Source organism: Budorcas taxicolor, chromosome 2 (assembly GCF_023091745.1).
Source record: "Budorcas taxicolor isolate Tak-1 chromosome 2, Takin1.1, whole genome shotgun sequence".
Lineage (NCBI taxonomy): Eukaryota > Metazoa > Chordata > Mammalia > Artiodactyla > Bovidae > Budorcas > Budorcas taxicolor.
The window spans coordinates 17,082,941-17,106,810 of NC_068911.1; the positions used below are offsets into that span (position 1 = coordinate 17,082,941).

General features: G+C 53.7%; 1 protein-coding gene across 5 annotated transcripts in view; it reads right to left on the reverse strand.

Annotated features, from left to right (window-relative positions):
• Window positions 1-23,870, reverse strand: part of SBK1 (SH3 domain binding kinase 1) — a 53,416-nt gene that overhangs the window by 9,405 nt on the left and 20,141 nt on the right. The window contains exon 1 of one of the 5 annotated variants that reach the window (XM_052655430.1): window positions 21,820-21,830. The exons of 3 other annotated variants lie outside the window; for them this stretch is intronic. The gene's annotated coding sequence lies outside the window, so the exon portion shown is untranslated. Of the gene's footprint in view, window positions 1-16,302; window positions 16,802-21,819; window positions 21,831-23,870 lie in introns of those variants that run through there. One more of the 5 variants, XM_052655413.1, reaches the window with a different exon arrangement.

A 23,870-nucleotide genomic window follows, 5' to 3' on the forward strand; every position in this document is an offset into this window, starting at 1 on the left:
GGCTCTGGTGCAGCTTGGGGAGTAGGGGGGTCAGGCTGTTTCTGTGGAGTGAGTGGGGCTCCCCCTGCCCCCTGGGTGCTGATGAGTATGCATCCTCTTCACCTGGAGCTCTTCCCCCCTGCCCATCAAGAGACCCTGGGCTGCTCTGCTGACCTACTTCTGATGTGTGTGGACTCCCCAAGGGCTCCCTCGTGTGTGCAGGCACCTGTGTGCACACGTGTGGCGATGCTCCTGCTTCGGGCTTTGGTCCTGTCAGGTCCCTTTGGGGCTGTTTTCTGCATCCCCTGGGAGTTTGGCAACTGCAAGTTGCTAGAAGCCCTTCTTCCCTCCCCCAGGGACTGTGGGGTGCCTGCTTCTCTCTGCCACTTTGGCCTCAAGAGTTGCCCTGGGCAGGTTCCGCGGGCTGGGTGGGGGGCACACCAGCTTCCTCATCCTCAGGCTCAGCCCAGGCTCTGACCACTGCCCAGCAATGCTGCTCATCAGCTTGAATGTGCCTCTCCAGCGCCCTCTGCCATTCCTGCTGGCCTGCCCTCCCCGGCCCCTGCCCCTTCCCCTTATCTCATTATCCTCAGGTCCCACTCCTCCAGGAAGCCTTCCCTGCTGCCCCAGGTGTCAATTCCTGTCTCTGAGGGGCCCCAGGGTTCAGGCAGGGTCTGTATGCCTCTCTCTTCCGGCCCCTGTTGAATACCTTGGGTGGTCGCAGCTTTATCCTGTCAGTCCCCATCAACAGGCCAAGACTACCCTGGGGGCTAGTGCTACATCAAACCCAACTCTCCATGGTCCCTTCCCTTGATTCTGAGGGTCCAGGTTGTGGGATCTCCATTTCTTTCCCCCACTCACTTCTTCAACCCCTCTCTTCCTCCAGGCCTGTTCTCTGCAAGGTGTCAGCAGGAGACAAGGGACTGACCTGCACCCGTCCCTGACTGATGCTGCCGCGTCATCCCCCAGGTACGCTGCCTCTGACCCAGTTACTACGCACGTGACTTCAGAGGCGCAGTGGGGAAGCGATGGAAACAGCACGGGCCTTGGGGCTCAGCAGGTTTGGCCTTGATCCTAAGGTGTGCCACTTTTTAGCTGGGTGACCTTGAGTAAGTCACATCCCCTCTCTGGGCCTCAGCTTCCTCATCCGTAAGATGAAGAAAATAACAGTAGTAACAGGGGTGACGGCTGACACTTAAATGTACTCACTGCATGTCAAGCCCTGTTTGGTTGGAGGCTGACCTCATCTCTCATTTTCACAATTCCAGGCGTGCATGCATGCTGAGTCCCTCCAGTTGTGTCTGACTCTTTGCGACCCTGTGGACTGTAGCCTGCCAGGCTCCTTTGTCCATGGGATTTTCCAGGCAAGAATATTGGAGTGGGTTGCTATTTCCTCTTCCAGGGGATCTTCTTGACACAGGGACTGAACCTGTGTCTCTTATGTCTCCTGCATTGGCAGGCGGGTTCTTTACCACTAGCATCACCCGGGAAGCCCACAATTCCGTGAGGTAGCTGGTATTATCATTATTGTTGTTACTACTACTATTATTATTTTTGGCTGCACTGTACAGCTTGTGGGATCTTAGTTCCCTGACCAGGGATTGAACCCGTGCCTCCTGCAGTGGAAGCATGAAGTTTTAGTCTCTGGACCATCAGGGAAGTCTTCAAGGTAGGGATTATTAGTATCCCCATTTTAGGGGTGATGAGCACGAGGCACAGAGACTGTATAACTCGCCCAATGTCATCTCGCTAGTGCTGGCACTGGCTCCAAAGTTGGTGCTTTTAACCACCTCTATTTTTTGCCCCAAGACAGAATGTGGGGACATCACCTCCAGCTCCCTCAGTATCCGAGCTGGGAAATGGAGGCCCAGAAGGGGGCACAGCCTCAGCCAGGGACGCACATGCCCTCCTGGAGCTCCTGTGGCGAGTCGACTGGGGGCCAGGCACTGGTCTAGATATTAACTCACTTAGTTCTCACAACAGTCCCTGCGGCAGGTGTGTGTGCTTGCTCAGTCGCTAAGTCGTGTCCAACTCCTTGGGACCCCTTGGACTATAGCTCTCCAGGCTCCTTTGTCCATGGGATTTCCCAGGCAAGAATACTGGAGTGGGTTACCATTCCCTTCTCCAGGGGATCTTCCCGACTCAGGGGGTTGAACCATGCATCTCCTGCATTGGCAGCCGGGTTCTTTACCTCTGAGCCACCTGGGAAGCTGAGGTATACCAGCTCCTTTTTTCAGGTGGAGACTCGAGCCCTTCAGCCTCGCTGGGTGGTTGAGGGCATAGATGTCTGGTATCATGGGGAACTTGACCTTGAGCTATTTCACCTTCAGCATCATCACTTCCTCCCCTTGGAGGAGCAGCTGAGAACTTGGTGGCCGTGAACTTCCCAGCACCAGGCGTGGAGGCCCTGCCTGGCCTCCGTTCACCCTGTGTAGCTGGTACTGCATCTGTGCACACTTGAGGGCTGTGCTGCCCTTGGGGACCCCATGTGACCTGTACCTCCAGTGTGTATCCTTGCTGATCCCAAGGGAGGCCCTCAATTCCCCATCTGTGGTGAAGGCAAGAGGGCCTCGCCCAGTCTTCATGGCAGCAGTGGTGGCCCTGACCACAAAGGCTCCAGCCCTGTGGGCTGGGTCTTCCGCCACAGGCTGGGCGGGCCACGGTGGTCGGGGAGAGTTTCCTAAGCAAGACCGAACCACCTACCACTTCCTGTTGGCAGGTGGCTCGAGCTGGGTTCCACCTTTGTGAAAACAACACCCAGTGTGTAACCCAAGTCAGGTCTACACTGGGACCCCCTTCCCTACCATGCGTGTGTGCGCGCGCACACACACACGCACACGCGTGTGCACACACACACACAGTGCCACACTGGCAAAATTTCACTCACTGAGTCCTCATAAGTGCCCTCAGAAGGGGGCAAGATGCCTCCTATTTTTAAAAATCTGCTCAACTGAGGTGTAACTGGTATATCTAGGCTTCCCTGGTGGCTCAGTGGTAAATAATCCACCTGCCAATGCAGGAGTCACGGGTTTGATCCCTGGGTCGGGAAGATCCCCTGGAGAAGGAAATGGCAACCCAAACCAGTATCCTTGCCTGGGGAATCCCACGGACAGAGAAGCGTGGTAGGCTATAGTCCGCGGGGTCGCAGAGAGTCAGACACGACTTAGTGACTGAACGACAATTGGCAATCACAAAACTCCCCCATAGCAAGTGTACAATCCAGTGATTTCAGTAAATGTATGGAGCTGTGCAACCGCTGCCTCCATCAGGTGATCTCCCTCACGGATGAAGAGCAGAGGCCCAAGAGGTTGATGACGTATTGTGGTTATCACAAAGATGGCCAACTGCCTGTCAGAGCTGTGTGTTCCCTTCTGTGATACAGAGCTGTTCTGGAGGGTGGCGGTCAACAGGGAGCTACGTCCCTCCCCTCCCTTGCATCCAGCTGTGGTCACCTGTGGCAGGTTTTCCCCAGTGGCATGTGAACGGAAACGAGGTGTCACTTCTAGGCTGGGGCTTTTAAGAGTGGCTAAAGTGTCTCTCTTCTTCTGTGCCTTGATGCAGAGGACCCCAAGACTCTAAAAGATGGTGGTGGAACTAAAGATGGGAGGAACCTGGGTCCCCAGGTGTTGGAGGCCCGCTGCTGACCAGTATTACCTGCTCTGGTATTTTGTGAGCTGGAAGTAAAATGCTGTCCTGTTAGGCTGCTGACGTATATGAGATTTAGTTGTTAGAGCAGCTGACATCACCCTGACTCAAGGGTTATGCTGCAGGTAAGCAAAAGAGCTGAGATTCACACCTCAGTGTTTGGACTCCTGGGATGTGGCCAGAGAAGGGAACCCAGATGGTGGTAACACTGGCAACCAAGCGACAAGAATTCAGTTACTGGATTAGGTGGAGGGTGACCAGTCTGTGAAGGTAAGGGAATCTGCTCTTCTCCTGTCTTGTGGGAGAATAATCATCCTGGCAAATATTTACTGAGTGTTGACTGTATGCCAGGTGGTATGCAAACAGTGGATTAAATCATTTCATCCCAACAAATCTGCGAGGTGGGTGCTACTCTTATCCCCATTTTATAGAAAGGGATACTGAGGCACAGATGGGTTGAGTAACTTGCCCCAGAGCTAATAAATAGCAGAGTGGGATTTGAACTCAGGCTATGAGGTTTTAGATCCCATGCTCTCATGCGCTGTGTCCTGCGAGGCTCCTGTAGGCAGACAGCAACTCAGAAATGAGACAGTTCTCACAGTCTCACAGTCTCACAGCAGGGAGGAAGTGCGTTCTTCATCGCTGGGAGCAGAGAAGCAGATACTGGAAGCCCATCTGTTGGGGGGAATCGGTGGGGGGTGAGATTGGACTGAGCCAGCCCTCTCTAACTGTCACTCTGGGATTCTGAGACTCTCAGTCCCCATGCCGGGGCCCCTTCACTCAGGTCACTGGACCCATGCTCTGCCCTCTGCACAGGCAAACCCCAAGGGTGTCCTTACAAAGCCCTGGCCTGGAAGGATGCCATCAAACAGTGATTGTGCCTTGGGGGAGGGGTCCCCTCTCTGCATCTGCACTATCACTAAAAGTTCCCATGAGAAAGCAGCCACGACGTGGAATTTCAGGTGATGAATCGGGATGGAAGTTGGCCTCTCTCACCTGCTTCACTTTGCTTCTGTGTCAAATGAGAGGCTGGGCTTCCCTGGTGGCTCAATGGTAAAGAACCTGCCTGCCAATGCAGGTGACCTGGGTTTGATCCCTGGGTCAGGAAGGTTCCCTGGACAAGGAAATGGCAACCCACTCCAGTACTCTTGCCTGGAAGACGCCATAGAAAGAGGAGTCCGGCAGGCTACAGCCCAGGCTTAGAGACCAAACAACAATAACACCAGCGAGGGGCTGTCACTTCATTCCTTCAGCCTGTGTGGCTGAGCCAGCTCGCTGCACCCCACATTCTCCCCTAGCCTGTCTCCAGGTTTCTCCCCTCTAGTCCTCCCGACCTGTGGGGTCAGATAAATTGTCTCAAAGCCAGAGTTGACCTGATCCTTGCCTCGTTCGCATTTTTGGTGGTTTCTTGTGTTGGCCTCTAGTGTGGTCTCCTGTTCAGCATCACTTCCCCTTTCTCTGGGGAGTGGTTCCCTCCTTCAGTCCACTGGTTCAGTAGGGCTGTCCCCACCCTGACTCTCAGCGCAGAGCTGGTCCAGGGCCAGTCAACCACGGGGTGCCTCCCATCTGCAAGGTCACTCTGGCAGGTTCTAAGATGAACATGTGCTCCAAGGTGACCCACTGAGATCTCACTTTAGGACTCTTGCTTAAGTTTTGAGAAAAGAGATACCTCTGACCCCTGGCCTACAAAGCTGGAGAACACAGGCCTGGAGCTGCTGGGGGCTGGCTTGGCCAGCATGAGGGTAGCCTGAGAAAGAAGCAACAAAGAGATAAGCAGCGCTGAAAGATGGAGAGATTTCTGATGACTCTGAGGATCTGGTTCCAGATATGCCTAAAGTCAGTCATACTCCTGAAAGTTTGTTTCCTGAATCAATACATTTCCTTTCAGCTTAAGCCAATTTGAGTTGAATTTATGTAGCTTACAGACTAAAGCCTCCAGACAAGTACATCTGTTCAAGCCCAGGCACTGTGCTGGGTACTGGCACTGGGTGAGTAGCTTAGATAGAGGGTATGAGCCTACAAATCAAGGAGGCAAAGCAAAGAAGGACTCAGATAATCATAAGGCCAGGAAGGCCATGATCAGTGCTCTGCCATTTCCAAGAAGGACACTGGCAGTGGGGATCAGGGTGCCTTCCTGGAGGAGGTGACACCCGAATGGGCCTTGAAGAGGAGTGACAATCTACCAAGAAACCCAAGAGCTCCTTGAAAGCAAGCCCCATGCCTTAATCATCTTGCTATTCCTAGCTCTTAGCCAGGGTGTGACAAATGCTGGGTGAATAATTCTTTACGTGTTTGGGAAGCTGTAACTTTTTATATCTTGGCTTTCCTGAATGTGACCCTGCAGGCACATAGCTATTTTCTCAGGGGTCTGCATGAGATATCATTAGCCCCATTTTACAGGTGCAGAGACTGATGGCCAGAAGAGAACAACGATTTGCTCAAAAATCACACAGTCAGTGGCAGGGCTGGACTAGAAGCCAGGGCGTCTGCAGGACAAGGTGCTATCTCCCTATAACAACCCCCAGCCCCAAACACAGCAGAGATGGGAGTGGCGGTGAGCGACACTGGTCACTGTGAACAGAGAGGCTGGGGTGCCACGATCAGAATGCTGCATACAAGGGAGAGGAAGTTGACAGCAACAGCTAACACTTAAGGAACCCCTGTCCTGTGCCAAGTCCCTCATGTAAATGAACTCATCTACTCTATTATTCACTCCAGTTTACAGACAAGGACACTGAAGCATAGAGCAAGTCATGTCACTTGATCAAGACCATCCATCCAGTAAGTGGTGGGGCCAGGATTCCAATCTAGGCATTATCACTGCAGTGTCCAAACGCTTCTCCACTATGCATTACAGCCTCTAAAATGATACATTAATAGTCAAAATGACTATTTATTTTCTCAATTGCCAATGCTTTACATTGCTGCTGCCATTCAATCTTCACAGCAACCCCATTTTACAAATAAGGATCCTGAGGTTCATAGGGGTTAAGCAGTTTGCCCAAGGTCACCTAGCTGGTAAGAGGAAGAGCTGGGAATTGAACCTTGAATGCTTCCTGCTCTGTCTCCCTTTTCCTATCTTTGGTCTCTGGTTTGCAGCCCAGACCTCCCCCCAGCTCCATTATCTTCAACACCACAGGTGTGGACAGCACCCGGGCTGGCATTAAATGCAAGGCTAGGGGAGGTCCAAGGAGGCTGGACTGCAGGACAGAGGAACTGCTGACAGACCAAGGCCCCCAGGGCATGAAAAGGTTTGTCTGAATATAGGTTGTTGCTGTTGTTTAGTTGTTAAGTCATGTCCAACTCTAATGCGACCCCATTGACTGTAGCCCGCCAGGCTCCTCTGTCCACGAGATTTCCTAGCCAAGAATATTGGAGTGGGTAGCCATTTCCTTCTCCACGGGATCTCCCTGACCCAGGAATCAAACCCACGTCTCCTGCATTGCAGGTGGATTTTTTAACCACTGATTCACCTGGGAAGCCCATGGATATAGACACTGCCATTTATTTAACCAACTGATAGATGTTGACTGTGTACATTCAACCTTTTGCTGCCACAAACAATGAGCAGCCTTGTACATAAGTCCTGGGGCAGTTGGCAGGTGTGTCTATAGGATCGATTCTAGAAGTGGGTTGCCAGGTTAAAGGATGAGTGCACCTGGGATTTCTATACAGAGCCTGATGTCCCCCAGGGGGCTGTGCCACTGGCCCACCCCAGTCATCAGGAGAGGGCTGTGGGACACAGCAGCTGCCACCCGCTTCCTGGCTCTCTCTGGGCCTCCATATCACTTTGTTTAGTACGTTATTTTGAAGTGAGGGGGGAAACAGGAATAGGTTTCTTATTTGCTTGTATTTGCATAAAGTAACTCTGGATGCAACCAGACACTAATGAAGGTGCTTGACCATCCTCAGCACTCACTCCCACTGTTCTGAGCCATCATCAGGGCTCAGCTACTGTTCCCTACCCCCCTCAACCTCTCCTGACACAGCAGCCAGGGAGCCCATCAAACACCAATCAGACCACATCACTCCCCGGCGCATCACCCTCCAGGGGCTCCCAATCTCAGTCCAAGTCCTTACGACAGCCCTTGATTTACCCCTCTGACCTGTCTCGTCCCTCCTGCTGCTCCAGACACACTGGTCTCCCTGCTGTTCCCTGAACACGCCAGCTCCCCACCCGGGAGCTGTTCCCTCTGCCCCCAGACATCCACGTGGCTCATTTCCTCCAAGTTCTGTTCCAACAGCACCTTCTCAGCTAGCGCTATCCTACCGCACTCCCCTTTCCCTGTTTTACTTTCTCCCCCAGCAGAGTGTAGCCCTGTCTAACATAATGTCTATTGTGGATGTCTCTCTTTCCCACGAGAATGTAAACATCAGGAGGGCAGGGACTCTGTCAGGCTGGTCTCGTTCACTGCTGTAATCCCAGCTAGCACAGTGCTTGGCATATAGTATAAAACTTAATAAATTTTGGTGAATGAATGAATGAATGTCTGGGGAAAGAAGTGGGAACTGAATGACCAGGAGCAGGGTGAGAATTAAATTTTCACTGGGTACAGTCCTGTTGGATCTAGGGGGATATAAGGAACCAGGCATGGATAGGGGGGTCAGACAATCCCAAGGGAAGAGTGTGAGGGGAGATGGTGCCCACTCACCCAGGCTCAGCACCCTGGGGTGGGCATCCCCAGAGAGGGGCCTGGTGGGGAGGAGTGGCCCAGCTTGGTTGCCCTGAATCACCACATGGAGCTGGCCCAGGCTCAGGAAGGTGGGGGAGCTGGGAACCCCCCTGACACTCACCCCCGAGGGGAGCCCACCCCCCTCCTCCCCCATGGCCAGTGCCCCAGTCCGGTTCTCTGCCACTGAACACCTTCTCAGAAGGGTGTCCCTGACCCTCCTGGTTTTTACCCCAGGGTAGAAGTCAGTTCACACGTGGGCTCTCCCATCCACTGCAAGTGAGGCGGGGGCGGGGAAGGTGGTCCAGAGCTGGGTCCTCTCACCCCAAAAAGAGAAGTGTGAATTGCCTGGGAAAGCTCTGGCCTTTGCTGCTCATGCCCAGGGAACCTTGTGCAGCCCTGCCCTGAGACCCTTATCTGCACAAGTTTCCAATCTAGGATATGAGCTATTTCATGTTCCTTCATGGGTCACCAAAGTCTCAGTTCTCTTTACCCTGAAAAATGTCCCCAGCCACCACCTACACACTTCTGCATACGATGTCAGGGCCCCGAGAAGCCCGTAAGAGAGGCCAGGGAAGTCCTCTCCCTCTCATTGGTCCTTTGACACAAATAACAGACTCCACCAAACACTCCGTTCTGGCTCAAGAGGAAGAGGAGAATATTCTCAGATCTTTTCATCTTCCCCTCGTGGTGCATATTCTGGCTCTATCCCCTGCCTAAGCCTGACTAAGCCTCAGTTTGTCCATCAGTAAAATGGGATGAGAATGCCCATTTAACGTGATCGGCTTCTGTGAGAGTTAAAGGGGCACTTCCTACAGTGCTTGGCACAGAGCAGATGCTTGGTAAGAATTTGCTGCACGGAGGGGACTGAGACCTTGGTTCCATCCTGGACCCTGAAGACGCTGTACCGTCTTGAGTGTCTTGGTTTTCTAGGCTGGACATGGGGGCCATGCTAGCTCTGCTAAATCTCACCCCCTAGACCTGCCTGAGCCAGGAGGGACCTTGGAGATCATGTAGCGCCCCTCCTCCCCCGCCACACATCTCCCAGGTGAGGAGACTGAGACGGAGAGCTGAGACTGACCCGAGATCAAGCAGCAGAGGCTGCCAACGACCTGCTCCCCGCTGCCCTCCCCACCAGGGGTGGCCTGGGGTTCCCTGTGCTGCCAGGTTGCTTCTGGCTCCAGCCTTTGCCTCAGCCTCCTGCCCAGCTGGCGCAGTCTGCCCCTTCCCCAGGGCACAGCCTTGGTGGTTATTAATAGTCTGTGCTACGCCTGCCTGCAGCTGGTGCCCAGAGCTGGGATAGGCGTTCTAGCCAGGCCCTGAGGGGAGGTGGGAGCCCTGGGCCTCCTTGTTCCTAACCTGCCTGTGGCAGCCCCTATGGGTGCGGGAGGAGGCATGAGCCTTGTTGCTGGGTGATGCGGGCAGCCTGGCCCTCAGGATCCTTGGCTGATCGGCCACCAGTGGAAGGGGGCAGTCACTGGGTGGGTGAGCAGGAGGCTCCCTGCAGAGCTGAGCCCTTCCCCAGCCCTCTCTGCGGCCCCCTGCCCTGACCCCTAGCGAGGGATGGAAGGGGAGATGCAGCCTAGCTTGGGAGCCTGGAGCCCAGTTTCAGTCCCCCCTGGGTGGAACCAGGTCACCACCACATCCTGCCATGAAGAAGTCACTTGGGTGAGCCACTTGCTTTCTCTGTGCATCCATTTCCTTGTCAGGAAATAGGGTTAATAGTGGTCTGGGTTAAAGTGTTATTAATAATAGCTGACATTTATGAACCACCTAAAGTACTTTAGACATATTGACTCATTCATACTTCACAACCATTTTAGGAGAAGCTGCTCTTGCTGTTCCCATTATATCCCTCACTGCGCAGGAGACTTGAGACTCAGAGAAGGGGCAGCTAAGTGACGTGTCCAGTGGCACGCAGTTAGGGCAAGGCTTACAGAGCTCTGCCTGGCTCCAGAACATTCAGTAGATGTTTGCTGAGCACCTACTATGTGCTTGGAGGTGGAATACATTCATGAACCAGATGAACAGCCCTGTCCTCAAGGACGTTACATTCTTATTTGGAGACAGACAATGATAAAGATAAGTAAGAGGATGTTCTTTTTTTTTTTAAAGAGGATGTTCTAAACAAAAAAACAAAGCAGGGAGAGGCAAAGAAATGCTGGGGGTGGGGAATGGAACTGTAGAAGGACAGGGGACGAGGGGGTCAGGAAAGGCCCTACTGAGAAGGGTGTAAGCACATGGAGAACTGTAGGCCTGTGAGTCTTTTTTAATATTTATTTATTTGGCTCCACTGGGTCTTAGTTGTAGCACACGGGGTCTTTAGTTGCAGCCTGTGGGATCTAGTTCCCTGACCAGGGATCAAACCTGGGCCCCTTACACTGGAAGCTTGGAATCTTAGCCACTGGACACCCAGGCAAGTCCTATGGAGACTGTGGATCTTGTAGGGGAAGAGTCCTCCTGGCAGAGGCATGTGCTGTGCTTGGTGCGCTCAGGGAACTGTGAGGAGGCCGGCATGGCTTGAAGTAGTGGGTAAGGGACAAGGGCCAGAGGGGAGGGCAGAGGTAAGGGGTGAGGGGCAGTGGACAGGGCCTCGGAGGCCGCAGTGAGGACCTGCCTTTCACTCCGAGTAAGATGCGTGCCAGTCTCTGGACCTGAGCAAACCTTTCCTGAAGCCAGCCCATGTTCCAGGCCCCAAGAGGCCAAGAGACAGCAGGAACCTAACCCTGCTGCACTCAGAGACCCCTTCAGGCCAGCAGCATCCCACCACTGTCCTTGGAGGGGCCGAGAGAAGAAGGAGTGGGGAGCCTTTCAGGCTTCCTTCGAAGATTCCTTGGTGCTGCAGCTCTCAGCTGCCGTGGCCCCAGGTGAGGTGTGAGGGCAGTATGTCCAGGAACACGGCCAGAGCCCAAGCTAGTGTCTGCCGGTTCCTTCTGTCTGGCCATGCCCTGTGGGCTGTGTGTGAATGATGGAAGGATGGATAGAATCCTCTCTGAATCCTAGATATGGACACTTGAGTAAAGACCTTTAGCCCAATCCTCTTTTTTTTGTCCCCCCACCTGTAAAATGGGGCTAACATTCCCCTTCTGCTCAGGGCTTCAGGGGGCTGATATTAACAGCAAAGCAAAGAGGGTACTTGGTGCCATTCACAGCACTTTACACAGCTTCATCACTGAGTCTTCACTATGACGCTACAAGTCAGGGACTAGTCTCATCCCCTTTTTTTGTAGCTGAGGGATCTGAGGCACAGAGAAGCTAAGCACCTTGCCCAAGGTCACACAGCGGGTCGAGAAGTTGTGCTTTTGGCCACTAACCCTGTTAACTGCGGGTCCTGCTGCACTTCCTGGAGACATGTAGGATCAGGGCTGGCAGGTACCTGAGCTCTCAGAGTGGGATGATCTCATCTGCCTTAGGACTGTGGGCCCCCAGTTCGAGAGAGCAAGACACCTTCTTGCTATGTTGCGGGCCCATCAGATGAGGAGCTATCCTGGGGTGGGGATCGGTACAGCCTCTACAGGGCCTGACCAGGAGGAGGCTCTATCCTGTCCACTATCCAGTCCCCATCCCTGCCCCTCAGGGTCATCCCAACATGCAGAGGCAGCTGGAACATTCTCTGCCTCTCCCAGGACTGGCTAAGGTCACAAGGAAGGGAGTCACAGTGGCTGGACCCACTGACCGCGGACCCTGCAGCCAGTGGCAGAAGTCACGAGCAAATACTTAAGTAGCAGGTGCCATTATAAGTGCTCGACCATGTAAACCTCCCCACACTAGGAAGGAGCTCGTACTATTCCCATTCTTCATCAGAAGAAATTGAGGATGGAGGAGACTGCCTCATCCAAGGTCACACAGCTGGAGAGGGGTAGAGGCAGGTCTGATGTTTCACACGAACCTTTGGGAGTTCACAGGGCTGGACTTAAATCCCCACACTGGGTTAATGAGGTGCTGTTCTTCGTGCTATGGGAGAGGGGATGTCCAGAGACCGGCGTGGGACACTTGACACTAAAAGATGCTTCCCTGAACCCTGATATTACATGGCTCCCCGAATCGGGGCCGAGCTGGGAGTCTAGACCTGTCCCCTCTCAGGCTGTGGCCAAGCTATGTGGTGGGGGGAGAGGAGGATGGGGAGAGGGACAGGAGAGGAGAGGTGCTCTTAGGGCCCCACCAGACTTTATGCCACAGCTTTCTGAGACCAAAGAGGGACTAAGGAAGTCGGGGAGGGAGGGGGAAGCCTGGAGCAGAACACATCTGTTGGAGATGCTGGTCTGGCTCTGGCCAGAGGCCCATCTGCCTGGACAGGAAGTCTGGGGACACAAGCCTGGCAAGTACCTCACCTGGAAAGCAGCTCTGGTCAGGAAGAGGACCTCAGCTACAGCTAACATAGATCCCACCCCTCAGGCTTGACTTTCACCCTACCCCCACCCGTAGCAGGGGCATGTCATTAAGCACCACACAGAACTGCTCAAACACCCACCTCCCCTTTCCTGAGGGGAAAAGCCCTCTGGCTTCCCCAGTAGGAAAATCAAGAATAGTTTCTGAGCACAACTGGCTCCTATTGGAAAGGGCATTGGCAAGTGGATGAGTAACCCTTGGTGGTAATGCCATCTGGCAGATCCTGTCCAAAGCCCTTTTCATGCTTTAGTTCACTTAATCCCCCTGCTGACCCTGAGGTAGGTATTATCCTTGTTTTCCACATAAGTAAAATGAAGCTCAGAGAGGTTAAGTGACTTGCCCGAGGTCACACAGTGGCGATTCAAACCCCAGAAGTCCAGAGCTCAACTACAGAGCTCTGCTGATTCCTTTGGCCTCAGGATGCTGTTGACCTTTATCCAGGAAGACAGCACACCCCCTTCTAGGGACATGCCCTGTGCCTGGGGCCCACTACTGATTCCTGACCCCTGTGCAGCTACTTAGTATCACCCCTTGGTTTTCTCAGTGTTTATGGTAGGTTAATATTTTTGCATGACTTTGAGACCCCCCCACCTCTTCTGCCTGACCAAAACTTAGAGCACTTTAGATTCAGTCCTAGAGTGTTAGAACAAGGAGGAAGATTACAGCTGACAGAACCTCTAGTCCAATTCCTCCCTGACACATGGGGAAACTGAGGCCTGGAGGGCAGTCCTCCCCCACGAGGCCTCAGCAAGACCTTGGTCTAGCGCCTGGGACTTTTGCTCCCGGGGCATGTGGGACAGTTAAAACAGGATTTTGCTGGCTGAATCCTTCTAGAAGAGGGGAAGGGGCATAAGATGGGGAACAGAGTGTAAAGTGAGACCAGGGTAGAGATGCTTCTGGCTAATGGAGGAATTCAGGCTCACTTCATCTCTAGGCCTAAAAGACCTTGGAGAGCTGCTGCTCTGTGGTTGTTCTAACCTGGCCACGCGGGAGGCAGGGAAGGCCTGAGTGCACAGATATACAGAGACAAAGGTCACCCGCTGAGCAAACATTTTCCGGCCTCTACCTTAGGCCTGCAAAGCTAGATGCTACAGGAGGGACCAGCAGGTCATGTAAATGAGTGAACAGGCCAGGTGGGGCCTGGGGCCAGCTAGATGATGACAGCTTGCCTAAAGGAGGTCATCATTCTTCAGCTCTGGTCGGGCTTGTCACAGCATCTGATTTTTCAAGAGGACCCCCAAATCAATATTTGTATGTGACACTGCGTGTTTGTTTAGCATTGGCAACAAACAGGAGAGAAACACTGTTTGGATCAACAAAATGTGTCGAGAAGTTGTGTTTGACAACATGTGCTGTACAACATGCTGGGCTCTGGGTTAGGCAAAGCCGACGCTGCGGGGAGTGGGGGACAGACCTGGTCCTGTCTCCTGGAGTTCGGAGTCTGGAGGTGGAGATACACTCTCACAGCCACCAACCGTCACCCAGCCCAGCTCTGCTCTCCATTCTGTGCCAGCCCAGGTCAGAGCAAAAGGGGAGGGTGGAGACAGAGCGCTGCCCATGAGCCATCCTGCAGTGGGGCTTTTCAGGTCGGGGGAAACAACACGTGGTGGAAGGAAGGAGCTGGGGGACAGAGATGAGCCCGAAGTAGAGGATGGAGAGTGAGGAATGAACAGGAGGTGATGCTTGGGAGGTGGTTTCAGGTCACACTGCAGAGGGCTCATTCCAGACTCAATGGGGAGCCATCGCAGGTGAGCCTGGAGGGAAGAGCTTACTCTCTGTCTCCCTCTGGTCTCTTGGTGGTTTTCCCTAGTCACAGTGACTCAAATCTCCATTCATTTAGCCACCGACTCCACTCCTTTGCCGGTGAGTTGTCTGACAAGGCCCTGGGCTCTTGGGAACCCAGTGGGGGAAGAGGAGCTCCTTTAGAGATGGAGAGGGCACACCTGGATACTTCTGCGGGCCCAGGTGCGATCCACATCCACCCTGCCAGCTGCAGAGGGAGTGGCTTGCTGTCGTTCTCTCTGGGAGATGCCACATGCTTGCCCAAGGTCACCCAGTCTTCAGGGCAATTGGCTCCCCCACAGCCTGAGCTGAGGCTGGGGGCTGTCTCAAATGTCCTTGAATTTGAAGGCGGGGCCGCCAGGGGTCTGACCTGGAGCCCCCAAGCCTCTTCTCCTGCTGACCACATCGCACCCTTTAAGTCAACACCAGTAGCACGTAGGGGTGGGGGCACTTGGTACTGGGAAGTGGGGAGAAGAGGAATCTGCTACCCAGGCTCAGATGCTTCAGGTGTGGGATCAGAACTGACCAGACCCACCTCAACTGGTCCAACCAAGTACGGGCAAATTGAGAACAGCAAGGGGACGTGATGAATAGGAAAGATCACGAAAGGGGATGAAGTGGGAAAAAGGACCTTGACTCCAGTACCTGGTACCTCACAGAACACTAGCTAAAAGGTTTGTTGAATGAACCAGTGAACAAAGGAACTCCTGGTGGGGCTACCTGTACCCAGAGTCGTACCTTCTTCAGCATCACTCTTCGCATGCAGAGGGCTGAGAGAGGAGGCTGGTGGACACCCCAGTGGCTCCGTGTGTTCCCTTGCACAGTCCCGTCCCTTCTCAGGACCTCTGATCCAGAATTCAAGGATAAAACATCCCCTGGGCCTCTCATCCTCCCATGAGCTGCAGGGGCTGGGGTTCAGGACTTCACTGATGGCCGGGCGGGGATGCTACTTTGTACACCACCTGTAAAGCTGAAGCCGGAACCTAGAATGGTTCCTTGGTTGTCCAGGACACACTGACCCCACCTGAGGTTTGGCCCTGGGTGTCCCGGAGGTCAGGAGGACAAGGGAGAGCCTTGGCTTTGCTGCCCCTGGGGCAAATGGGGACAGAAAAGTGCCCTGACCTGAAATGGCTCCTTGATCCAGACTTCTTCCCCTCCCCAGAAACCAGAGCCTCACTTTAGAAAGGGCTTGTCCCCTCCTCCTTGTCCTGCAGGGAGCACAAAGTATGGCCTGGGTGAAGATCCCCCCACGCCCCCTGTAGTTTGGGTGGGGGGGGGGGTGCAATGGGATCATGGAGAAAAGAAGGAGATCCCACTCATTCTCTCAAACACACCCCTTCCTTGACTTTCACAGACAAAGACACACACCCAAAGCCCCAGCCATCACCCTAGGGCCACCCACTGCAGGCCCCCTCACCTGTGGACACCCCAAATCTTCTCTTCCCAGGAGAGGACTTCACTTGAGAACTCAACCTGGCCTTGGGAGGAGGGGTGTATATCCTCCAAGGACCAAGGGTCCCAACAGCTCCAGGCTCGCGATTTTGGGGGTGGACTCCCCACCCTCTTCTCCCTTCTTCGCGGCCGAAGGGTCTCTGCCACCACTCCCCCGCGGTCTGGGGAGCTGTGCCCGAACCCCAGGGATAGGGTGGGGGGTGGGGGAAGGGAGAGGAGGAGGGGGCGGCTCCTCCAAGCGAGACACAAAGAGACGTCCTTCAGCCTCGGCTCCATGGCGACGCTGGGGAGGGGGCCGTGCGCACCCCATGCTTCCTTCCCCACCTGCAGGGCTAGGGACCTCGGAGTCCACTCACCTGCTGCCCCTCACCTGGGCCCGGCTTACCTGAGTTGGGGCCGCGGGGACGCCGCGGCAGGGGGCCTGGGCGCCGTCTCGGTTTCCGTCGTCAGCCCGGCCCGGGGGGCTCAGGGCGCCGCGATCATGGGCCGGGATGAGAAAGGGGCCGCGAGGGGCTCAGTCGCCCTGGTCCTGGAGCTTTCAGTGGGGGTCCCCGAAGCCTCTTGCTGGTGAGGGATAGCTCTTGCTGTCCTCGGGTCCCTAGATTTGGGGTTTCTGTGCGCCGGAATCGGGGGATCTAAGATCCCTGATCTAGGGGCGTTCTGAGCTGGATCTTCGTGTCTTGAGGTGTGGAGTTGTAATGGCCAGGATCTTGAGAAGGGGTCCCCACAATCCCGGACAGGGGGTCACTGCGTTCTAGGTCTTGTGGGGGCCCAGACTGAAGAGGGGGAGTCCGCGGAACCGCAGGGAGGTCGCTGTCTTCTGAATACGGAGGTAGTCTCCGCTTTCCCCGGGTGGGGAGTCGATCTCTGTTGGATCTGGGGGGCCACTCGCTTTCCTAAAGGTCTCTGGGTCCTGGATGTGGTGGTGGGGGATCCCCGCGCTCCCCGGCTGCGGGGGCTTGCTGAGTCCCGGCCACCGGCAGGAGCTGGGAGGAAGCCCCTCAGCCGCTGGGGGGCTCCGTCGCCGCCGCTACGAGCAGCCCGGCCCTGCGGTCCCGGACCCCGGCCTGGTCCGGGCTCCGGCTGTGGCTCCGGCTCGCGCTCCGCCCGGTGCTCGGGCCCCGGCCCCGGCGCCCGCCCGGGCAGCGCTCCATCGCGGCATCGCGGCTCCGCCCTCCGGCCTGCGCGCACCTGCCCGCCTAGCCCGCGGCTCCGCCCTCCGGCTCGCGCGCCACCGCCCGCCCCTTTGTCCGCCCCGCTCGGCGCGCGCCCTCGCGCACGCGCACTATCCCCGGCGCGCGCTCGCCCTCCCGCCGCGCCCTCCTGCCGCGCGCCGCGGGGCGCAGATTTTCCCCGCGCGGAGGGAGTGGCGCGCGGCGCCCCCACCCCGCCTTCCGGCCGCGCTGGGTCCTAGCGCCCGTGGGCGGCTTCTCTCTCCTTCATCCCCGTCTTTTCTAGGTCAGAGCCCACAAGGGGGCGAGAATGAGGTTAGAGAAGACTCGGGGGAGTCTGAGAGGGTCACCTGGTCCACCCTCCAGGCCCCTGCGGGACCAGACTGTCTCAGACTGTCCCAGTCTGTTGTGGGGCGGAGCCTGTGTCTTTTTCAAGGAGGGAAACATCTAAGCTCTGCAATCCGATATAAATTCATCAATCCGTCCATCCATCCATCCATCCATCCATCCGAGGAGGACCTCAGAGAACTAACTCAGGAAATCCTACTTAGGAAAGAGGTTGTAAACTGGGAATTTCAGGGTCAAGTCAGCCCAGGCTGCGTTTTCGACCCCTATTGTAAACAGGCAGTAGCCAGTCATGAGATGCAGCTGGGATTCACAGAGTTCACCAGATAGAAGGGAGGGAAGGGGATTCCAGGCAGCAGCATGTGCAAAGGCACTACCCAGGTATGAAGGACCACTGTCTGGTAACTGGAAATTGATGACCTGGAAGGAAGCGGGGTGAATGAGGATGGAGATGAGACGGGAACAGCTCACCCTCCTAGCCTCTATTTTCCTTTCTTTCTCAGCCTCATCCATGCAGCCTCACCCACACTGTTTCCCTAAGGAGAAAACCTCTGCACCTTTCCTGTTTGTCCACCCAGCACACTCTTTCCAACCACACCTCTCTGTTCTTCTAGAAGCTTGAGTTTGTTTCTGGCTGTGCCACACAGCTTGTGGGATGTTAATTTTCTGACCAGGGATTGAACCCTCCTAATTACTAGTCTGCCAGGGAATTCCCCATTTCTAGAAGTTTGAGAGCCATTGATTGCAAACTGACTAGGTTCAGGTGTGACAACATAGGGAATGGTGGCGATGAAGCAAACTGAAGTATCATGGGCCCTGTGACATGGACAGATGATTTTTCAAGCAGGGAATCCATATTCTAAAATACAATTTTGGCCATGCCACACAACTTGTGGGATTTTATTTTCCCACCCAGGGATTGAACCCAGGCCCTCAGCAGTGGGAGTGTGGAGTCCTAACCACTAGACCACCAGGGAATTCCCCAATTGTCCAACTTTTAAATGTTTGAGACGAATTTCCCAAATTCAGAAATACTGAATGGGTCAAATGAAACACTGGTATTTTAGTTGCTAAGTCGTGTCTGACTCTTTGTGACCCTGCGGACTATAGCCCACAGGGCTACTCTGTCCATGGGATTTCCCAGGCAAGAATACTGGAGTGGATTGCCATTTCCATCTCCAAGGAATCTTCCCGACCCAGGGATCGAACTCTGGGCTCCTGAATTGGCAGATGGGTTCTTTACCACTGAGCCACCAAACATTCTTTGGGACCAAATCTGGCCCAGGGCCATCAAACTTCTGCCGGGAAGAATATTGCCTTACTTTCTATCTTGTCTCCCTCCAGCTTCTATCGAAACTTTTAAAAAAGAATCCAAGTCTATGTGACCATCAGCTCCATAAAGTACATAGTAGATTGGGTTAGTCCCCTACATAAAATTACCAGTAACTTCCTGTTACCTCTGAAAATACTTTCGAATTGTGATGCTGGAGAAGACGCTTGAGAGTCCTTTGGACTTGGAGGAGGTCAAACCAGTCAACCCTAAAGGAAATCAACCTCGAATAATCTTTGGAAGAACTGATGCTGAAGCTGAAGCTCCAATACCTAGGCAAAGAGACAATTCATTGGAAAAGACCCTGATGCTGGGAAAGATTAAGGGCTAAAGGAGAAGGGGGCAGCAAAGGACGAGATGATTAGAGAGCGTCACAGACTCAATGGACATGAGTTTGAGCAAACCCTGGGAGATAGTGAAGGACAGGGAAGCCTGGTGTGCTGTAGTCTTTGGGGCTGCAAAGAGTCAGACACGACTTAGCAATTGTACAACCACCACCTCCGAAAAAATCTAACCTTATCCTGGCATTCAAAGCCCTCAGCCTTTTGAGTCTCCTACTTTTGCCTCTTCTCCATTTGGCCTTGACCTCAGCTGGTGTTCCTAGAATGTCTTAGAACCCCTCTCTGTTTTTCTGTCTCCTCTGTCTAGAACATCTTCTCTTCCTTGTACTACAAACAGCTTTCCTCCAAGCTACCTCCTCTGTGGGGATTTCCCTGGTGTCCCAGTGGTTAGGACGTCACGCTCCCACTGCAGGGGCACTGATTCGATCCCCAGGCAGGGAACTAAGATGACCCCACACGCTGTGTGGTTGGGGGGCGTGGGGATTGAAGATGTCTCCTCTGTGTCTGTTTTTCCTCTCTCCTCCCTGTCCTGCCAGTGTTTCAGATTTCATCCTAACTGTGTTCTAATCCTTTCCACCTGCGGCCTTATTGCCAAAATCAAATGAATGGAGGGGTCTGAGTTACTGGGCAGCTCGTAGAGGGAGACTAGAGAGGGAGGAAGGGGGAAGGGAATATCTTCCTGAGTCTAACACCTGAGTCCCAGAACATTAGCTTTTAGAGAGTACTTCCTCTTTCTGCAGATGAGGAAACTGAGGCCTAGAGAAGGGCAGAGGTGGAATTTAAATTTTCCCAGCCATGGTTATCAAGGGTAGTGCTGTTCAAGGCCACTTTCAGCAGAAGCCATCCCTGATTCTTCAACTGGGGATTTGATTCCTACCACTGTGATTAGTGGGTTTTCCAGGTGGTTGGTAAAGAACCCACCTGCCAATGCAGGACACATAAGAGACATGGGTTCGATCCCTGGATCAGGAAGACCCCCTGGAGTAGGAAATGGCAACCTGCTCCAGTATTCTTGCCTGAAAAATTCTATGGGCAGAGGAGTCTGGCAGGCTACAGTCCTTGGGGTTGCAAAGAATTGGACGCAACTGAGTGCATGTGATTAGTAAGTTTGCCAAAGTGCACTGTGGGTAATCGGCCTCCCCACCCCCCAGCTCTGCAGGGTTGGAAGTCCTGGTCCCCAAAGGGGGCAAACTCTTACTAGGGGACACAGCATGGGTCTCATTAAAATTTAAGCAGCTATGGTTGCTGCCAGGACACTCTGGAAACTCTGTGTTGTGGGACCAGCAGGTAAGAAGAGAAGTCACTGTTCTGGTGGTAGACACCGACCCTGATTGTTTAATAGAAGTTACTAGAAGTACCCTGACCAATTATTAAAATTGGTAATTCTAGTAGCAATTAGGTAAAAGCAGGGCTGCCTTTACAAAGTGGGAGCAGGAAGATATACACGTGGAACGCAGTGAGCCATCAGAGTGATCTATTGGTTATGCTAACCAAGAGTTTGGCTTTTTAAACTTTTTGTAACTTTTGTTTTTGGTTGTGCTGAGTTGCTGCACGTGGGCTTTCTCTAGTTGTGGCACACGGGCTTAGTTGCCCTGCAGCATGTGGGATCTTCCCGGACCAGGGATCAAACCTGTGTCCGCTGCATTGCAGTGTGGATTCTTAACCACTGGACCACAGAGAAGCCCCTAACCTGCCTGGGCTTCCCAGGTGGTGCTGGTGGTAAAGAATCCATCTGCCAGTGCAGGAGATGTAAGAGACCCATGTTCGATCCCTAGGTCAGGAAGATCCCCTAGAGGAGGGCATGGTGACCCACTCCAACATTCTTGCCTGGAGAATCCCACGGACAGAGGAAGCCTGGCGGGCTACAGTCCATAGAGTCGGACATGACTGAAGCGATTTTACATGCAACCCAGAGTTGAGACCCTTCAGGACTAAAGGTCACACCACCAGGTAACCCACCAAGATCTTCCCAGGTGACAGTTGAGCGTTCGGATAATTGAGAATGGGTGGTGGTGGGGGTGGGGGAGATGAGTACCACTTATGTCCTCAGGTCAAGGGCAGCAGAGGGCAGGGGAGCTATAGTTTGTTCCACTATGCTCCCTCTTGAAAGTTTCTGCTTGGAAAAAGAGGCTCACGGCCCCCATGGAAGAGCTATGCGGCACAAGGGGCGGGATGGGGCAGTCCTGAAAACGCACCGCCCGGAGCTCTGACTGCAGGGCTGCTGACTCTGGGGGCAGCAGTCGTGGAGTCTGCAGAGTTCACACAGGAGGTGCCTTTGATCCCCTCCAGCCCATCCCAGCTAATGAATGAGTGCGGCAGGGACTCTCAAACATCTAGTTCCTGGGAGACACAGGGCTTCTCTGATGGGCCCCTTGAGATCAAGGACTCTCCATTGGCTTTGTGGGAGCTTTCTTAACCTTGCACTGCAGTTGAAGACTCTTCCTATCCCCTATTCCTTCCTTCTTTCCTTTTGCCAAATATCGGCTGTCTTGCAGTCCGATGGTTCTCCCAGCTTCCTCTGGCTCCTTCTGTATGTTCCTTCTCAAGCATTCCCTGCCCCGTACTGTAAATCCCTTGCACATCTGACCCCATCATGGCTCGCTTCTTGGAAGGCTGAACCAATACCGTGTATCTGAAGAGAAGAACTAGAGCATCTGTTTGAATGCTGCAAACATTGTTGGACATTCAGAGACAATCCACCTTGGCCCACTCACAGTTTTGTATCCACAGCAAATGCTGCCTTTGCAAGAGAAGGTCCTGATGGCTGCGGTTTTCATTTATTTATTTAATTTTATTTTTGGCTGCACTGGGTCTTCGTTGTTGCGCTCAGGCTTTCTTTAGTTGAGGTGAGTGGGGGCATCTCATTGTAATGGCTTCTCTTATGGAGCACAGGCTCTAGGGCGCACAGGTTTAGTGGCTCCGCAGCATATGAGATCTTCAGGGACCAGGGATCAAACCGGTGTCCCCTGCATTGCGGGATGGATTCTTCACCACTGGACCACCAGGAAGTCTGATGGGGGTGATTTGAACACAAAGTAAACTTTGACTGTGACCTCCATAGTGACACAGAAGAAACACTGGAAAACAGAGATCTCCATTTAGATTTCCTTGCCCATATCCCTCTCCAGTGCTGACATGTCCTCATTCTCCCGGGCGGTCACTTGCTGATCTCCTTGCAGGGAGGCAAGTGAGACCAGGAACTTCAGGATTTCTGATGATTTATGCACCTTCCCCCCAGTTGGCTGCATTTTATATTCATTGATGTGTCAGAAGTTCCTGTTACCACTGCGGGAAGCAGAGAAATCGAAATAGAATCCTTGTCCTGTAGTAGGAGGAGGGTCTTTGTGGCTCAGATCATAAAGTCTGCCCGCAGTGTGGGACACGATATCGTGTTTCAGACTGTATGAGTTTGGGTCACTCTACCAGCCGTACTGAAAGGGCTCTGTTGGGACAGTGTCTTGGCCATATCGACCGTCTCCATCAGTGGAACAACGGTGACCCTTGTGGTCTATGTTCTGCGGTGCTCCTTATCACGTCTGGCCCCCGTCATGATAGGGAGAGGACATTCCTGGCTTGTTGATCCGCATTGTGATCGGCTTGTGCAGAGACAATCTCCTCTCCTGGATGGCCACCATCAAGTCCAGGACCTTGCTGGTGGCAACTGGCTGGTGCAGCATGATCAGGGACCCTGGTGGCATTGGAGGCTGAGTAGCTCAGAGCTGATCAAGCTTAGGATGCTGAAGACAACGGCATTTTAGGCAAAGGTCCAAAAGCTTCTGGGGCTCCCTGGTGACTCAGTGGCAAAGCATCGGCTGCCAATGCAGGAGACACAGATTCAGTCCCTGGGTCGGGAGGATCCCCTGGAGAAGTAAATGGCAACCAGTGTTCCAGTATTCCTGCCTGGGAAGTCCCATGGTGAGAGGACCCTGGCGGGCTACAGTCCATGGGGTCTCACAGAGTCAGGCACGACTTAGCGACTGAGCATGCGCGCACCAAAGCTGCTCACAGCCAGGAGTGGGAACATTCAGGGCCACTGGGAGACACAAGTCAATTTGTAGCTGATAAAGAAAACCATGAATCCACCAGAACCCACGATAGATCAGAGAGAAGGCGGCGGGGCAGCCCAGGACATATGGCAGCTGGAGGCCATGGATCTTTGAATCTCTCATCACCTTTTTGGAGAATATATTCTGAAGTGAGAAACATGGTGTTCAGCAACAGTCCTGTTGGGCTCCACACCTCCCCGGTGGAAATACAACTCTGTGATGGTGGCCAGCAGGATGCCAAGGATGACGGGAAGTACAGAGAGGAAAGAACCCGCTTTTTATGACATCGCAGAGCTACTGAGTTGTACTTGGAGCTGCTTTGAAGGGAATTCTGTCCCTTGCAGCTGAAAGCATGCCAGCTGATTTGAGAAGACATCTGTGGTTGCCCCTTAGGGATGGAATCCAGGAAATGGGACTGGGGTTGGGGCAGATCATGGGAGTTCACTTTTATCTGTTATATTTTAGTCTTTTTTTGTTCAAAACATCTGACACAAATACAATAAAATGTTACCATTGATTTTAGTTATGGATAGGCACAGGTTTACCCTTTTCTCTGTTTTCTTTTTCTTTTTTTCAAAATAAAAATTACTAACTGGGAATGCTTTTAAATGGGATCTGGGAAAAAGAGAGGAAAGGGACTTCCCTGGGGGTCCAGTGGCTGGGACTCTGAGCTCCCAGTGCTGGGGGCCTGGGTTCGATCCCTGGTCAGGAAACTAGAT